Source organism: Oryza glaberrima, chromosome 2, assembly GCF_000147395.1.
Source record: "Oryza glaberrima chromosome 2, OglaRS2, whole genome shotgun sequence".
Classification (NCBI taxonomy): domain Eukaryota; kingdom Viridiplantae; phylum Streptophyta; class Magnoliopsida; order Poales; family Poaceae; genus Oryza; species Oryza glaberrima.
In genome coordinates, this window is record NC_068327.1 from 19,524,950 (window position 1) to 19,529,838 (window position 4,889).

At 41.1% G+C, this 4,889-nt stretch overlaps 1 long non-coding RNA gene across 1 annotated transcript; it reads left to right on the top strand.

The window, feature by feature from the left end:
- The first annotated feature begins 1,059 nt into the window (after positions 1-1,059).
- Positions 1,060-2,580, top strand: LOC127761886 (uncharacterized). Its single transcript, XR_008015325.1, has 3 exons — positions 1,060-1,376; positions 2,284-2,387; positions 2,550-2,580. It is a non-coding gene; the product is annotated as an uncharacterized LOC127761886 (long non-coding RNA).
- The last annotated feature ends 2,309 nt before the right edge of the window (positions 2,581-4,889 follow it).

Genomic DNA, 4,889 nt, shown 5'->3' on the forward strand with positions numbered 1-4,889 from the left:
AGTCGGCCTATACATGCCGTGTAGGTATGGGGTATCCATAATCTCCACATCCACTTTATTAAAAAAACAATTATATTTTGATAATGCTATTTTTTTGACATTATCAATCTTTAATAAGGTAAGATGTGAATGAGAATGTTTAGTTTGTGTTCTTACAAAAGTTTGGTAAAACATTTAAGGGTCTGTTTGGAGTAGCTTAAGATTTTGAGAAGAAGCTAGTCGGTGAGAATCTGGAGAAGGCTGGGAAACTCAGCTTCCAGCTTCTAGTTCATTTTCTAAATTTTACATACTTAGAATTTGGATAAAAAGCTGGATTGTTCGGGGGAGCTTCTGGCAAGTGAAGATTCTAGGAGAAGCTGTAGCTGCTAGAAACTCCCCCCAAACATGCCCTAAGAGTGGAAAGTTCCAGAATTACCAAAATTTAGTAAGTTTGTATCGACAATAGCATGTTTACGGCTGGTTCACTTTGCTACTATTTTCAACCATACCTTTTTTTTGGCAAAGTTACCAAAAAGTGGCTATATTTAATTTATTGCCAAATTTCAGTAAGTGCATATGAAATCTTGTCAAAATTTGACAACCTTGCTAAAATTTTGGTAACCTTACCAAAATTTGACAATGTCAAAACTTGGTAATGTTGAAAATGGTAGCAAAGTGAACAAGCCATTAGTTTGTTGTCTTATCAAATTTTAACATGGTCTAGACACGATTTTATGTGCTAGAATCAGTCCACCCAGATTTTATGTGCTAGACACGATATGTGTGCTCTTATTTACGGCTAATTTTTTTTTAGTGATAGGAGATGTACCTATCGACAGCAAGACGTCTGTGGTGATTTCGTCAATCTCAAGATACGCCGATCCAATCTTTCGAATATACTTGCAGAGGTAAAGTGTAACTGCGTATTCATAAGGATATAAGGATGAGTGTTCGTTTGTACGTATGGAGATTCGTTGTATTAGACGACGTTTCGTTCCAATCCAAATTTGTTTTTCTTATTTGGGCGGATGTACTGCTCTCACCTCGAAGGAAACAGTTCGCTCACCCACAAGGCCACAACGCAGCGCACGAATCGCGGCGCCGCGGGCGCTGGCCTGCCTGCCTGCCTCCCGGCCGGCTACCGCCCGATCGACCGAACCGCACACCCGAACCGTCCGGTGGGGCCCACCTCCCTCCGGCCCCGTCTTTTTCCTCGCCCCGCCGCGCGACTTTCGTCTCGTTTTTTTTTTTCTCCTCCTTCCTTCTCCCCTCTCCTCACGCCGCCGCCGGCCGTGTCGCCGGAGTCCCAACGATCCAGGGGCTTCTCCGATCGGCAGCGAGACGCGCCCTCACCCTCGTCCTCGCCGCCGCCGCCGCCCCATGAGACGACGCCCGCTGTGAGAGCTCCCCTTCCCTTCCTCTCTACCCCTCACTCACTCCCGCGGCCCCGCACCGTTCGTTCGTTCCCTTGCTCCGTTGCGCGCCTCGCCTCTGGATCCCACTAGGCCAGTGTCCTGATGGAGAGTGGAGACCTAGAGCTCAGACATCGTAGCGTGTTCCTTCTGCTACTTCGCTTTTGTGCTCGTTGCTCCCCAAATTTTGAGCGCTTCGGCTTAATTTGAGGTTTCCTACTTTCCTCTTTCAGATGTAGTAACTATCTAGCACGATAGCTATGCTTTTATTTTGGAAATTACATCTCATGGGGAGTGGTTAAGCAGGCCGAAATTCCTGGATTTTGTAAACTGTATTAATTTGAGTGCTTGGGCCTGAAATGCCTGCCGTGACTATCGTCGGCATGATCGCACTCATCTGGGTTGCTGTCATCAGAATATAGGCTAGTAATTTGTTTGAATTGCAAATTTGCAATGATTCACTGCTAGACCCAAGACCCAACAGTTCTTGCAAATGACTATTGTGCTGACTCTGATTTATGCTAGTACATTTCTTTTCAAGCTGTTCGTGTTCATGGATATACCCATGGTGTAAGAGGGAAGTATTATTTTTCCTCATTCATCTTGATTCTTCAAATAACTGAAAGGCATTAATAACCCGTGACGGATCAATGCACTACTGGAGTAGCTAGGGACTTACCTTTCTAATTAGTATGTCCATGAAATAAGTTTATCGTTGATTTTGTTATTGCCTATTACTATTTTTGAGTAAATTCAACTGAAACTAGTTTTATAGTTTGCCAATGGTGATGTCTGATGGGAAATACTTGATGATTTTTTTTATAGGTTTACCTCTAAAACACAATGATGTCAAGGTCTGCACTGCTTATCTTTCTGCTTTTTGTACTTATAGTCACATCCCAGCTTGAATGGAAGCAACAACTTGTTAATGAGTTGGAATCTACGTCTCACAAGCAGAAACATATTTCAAGTAGAGGAGAACTTGTCAAGGAAAAGGTGAGCTACTCTCTGTAACTGATATATTTTGACAGACTTTGCTGCATTTGAACTATTGAACTTAGATTTCTTATTTGTATCAACTGTTGGAATAGAGACAAGTTATTTTTATTTTGCAAATTCACAAAATTGCTGCGCTGGCTGAGTTAAACTTTCTTGCAGATAATCTTATCTCAAGAAAAGATGATTCGGCTATTGAATGAGCACATCCAGAATCTTCAGCAACAATTGCTGCAATGCCGTGTCAATAATAGGACGGCCAATTCTTCTGGATCTTCTTTGACATCATATATTGGTGAGATCCAAAGGCAGCAGATGATGGATGATTGATAAGGCGAGAAGCTGACGAACCATGTATAACAATCCAGTGGGATGTGCGATTCCAGATCGTACCGGTAGTCATTTCTCCTAGAAATGATGTAGTGTTAGTCTGTATAGAATAGTGATATAGTCAAAGCAAAGGACAAGGCTTTGTCGATTAAAAGAACATTGGTTTAACAGGATTAAATTCATTTTCTTTACTCATAAGTAGACCTTTGTATGTCTATTCAGTTATTTTTTTTAGAACACATGTCTATTCAGTTATAATTTACATATGTGTTTACAATGTAAGCATTATGTTGCTTTGTTCATAAAATATGTTTTTTCTATTGTTTTATTAAAGGGTAAACTGTATTGAAACTGCTTGTTAATTGTTGAATGGGTGGTACTGTTGCAGGACTGGTGAGAGCCTCATCGTTTGGCTTTTTTCGTAATAAGCCAAAACGGCTTATTAGAGAATAAAAATGAATTTATAGGTAAAACTTTTATATATGTGTTCTCGGTGACTTAAAAGCTAATGCTGAAAAAGAAACTACGTTAAAAATATCTCAAAATCAATATCAAAATTAAGTTTGAAAATTCAAAATTTGGTTTTTTCTTTGGCTGAATAGGTTATCCGATGGGAGCCTGATTCTCTATGTAACTCTTTGGGGGTGTTGGGGGGGGGGGGGGGGGTGTGGAGACGCTCATGTTACTGATTACTGTAATTGTGAATGGTCGTGCACATGCAGATTTTAAATCTGTGTGATATAATAGTAACACAATTTCTTGAGGGCACATCCTCACATGTTATGACCGACTTCACAGTTTGCCAAAATAGCACTGATGTGTTCGTTCATATGTGGGCACACCAGTGATCTCTTTTTTGGCAAAATGTGAATTTAGGCGATGGTATACGGGCATTTCCACCTAATGTTGTTTCTTCATTAGATGTTAAATGCAGGGGATGCATTTGTAGACGGAGGAAGGCTTTGTACACAACATTATCCTCAGGAAAATATTCCATACACGGTGGAATTCAGTGCTATGGTATCTGCAGGCACCAGGACCCCAGGAAGGCAAATGTACTACTCCCTCTGCCTCACTTATTAAGACGTAGTTAAACTTAACAAAATCTTTAAAAATTAATTTTTGACTTTAAATTTTTCATATACTACAATATTTATAGCAACAGGGCCTTTGCTGTTTACAGTGTACTACTCCTGTCAGCCAGATGCCTGTTTGGTATTCTCACGCCAACTTCTTATATTCAAGTCACTCTAAATATGAGAGTATTAGTGTAACCTTCAATTTATTTTGTCATATGAGTTTATAGTTTAGTGTTTTCGATATTTATTATCAGCTTCCGATTGATATCGACATGCTTCCGTCTGTATAGTCCGTTTCCTGTTTTCCAATATTCTCAACATCGTTTTCGTTTTTGGCTTTACCTTTTTGAAAAAAATGGTTATACAAATGATTGATATGTTTCGCGACGGTTATTATTCCTTGCCTCCAATGGCGCTTGTCGCTGGGCATCGGGCAAGGCGGCCTTCCCGTCACCGGCGATGCAAACGCCAACGTTGTCGGCCACCTTGGCCAGCCCAGCAGCCTCCACGTGTCAGCGAGGAGCCTCTCGCCCCCATCATTTGGCTTATTGATGGAATAATTTACAAACGAAAAATAATTTGTGAATAAAACTTTTACATACGTGTTCTTAACAATCTAAAAGCAAAGTCTAAAAAAAACTTTGATTAAAAAAATCCTCAAAATCAACTCCAAATTTAAATTTAAAGTTGAAAATATAAATTTTGAGTGACAAGCATAAGCGAAAAGATGAGGATGTATAGTCGTGGGCTTGTGGTGCTATGCTGGTAGCTTAGAGCATCTCCAATAGCCTCTCCAAATCGAACTCTTCAACATCTGATTTAGCTAGTCAAACTACATGCTCACTCCAACATACTCTCTATTAATCCTCTCCAAAATAAAATTGGACCCACATGTTAGCCTCTCTCCCCTCTTCTTCATCTCTTTCCCTCCTTCTTCTTTCTTTTTCCTTCTTTTCCCCTTTCCTTCCTTCCCGTTGAGGTGTCGACCACGCTATTGCTGACGGCGGCTGACGCATAGCGCGCGGTGGTGCGGCGACGCGGGGAGGCTGCCGAATCTAGAGGCCGCTGCTGGCTTTGCGGCGACAAGGCGACT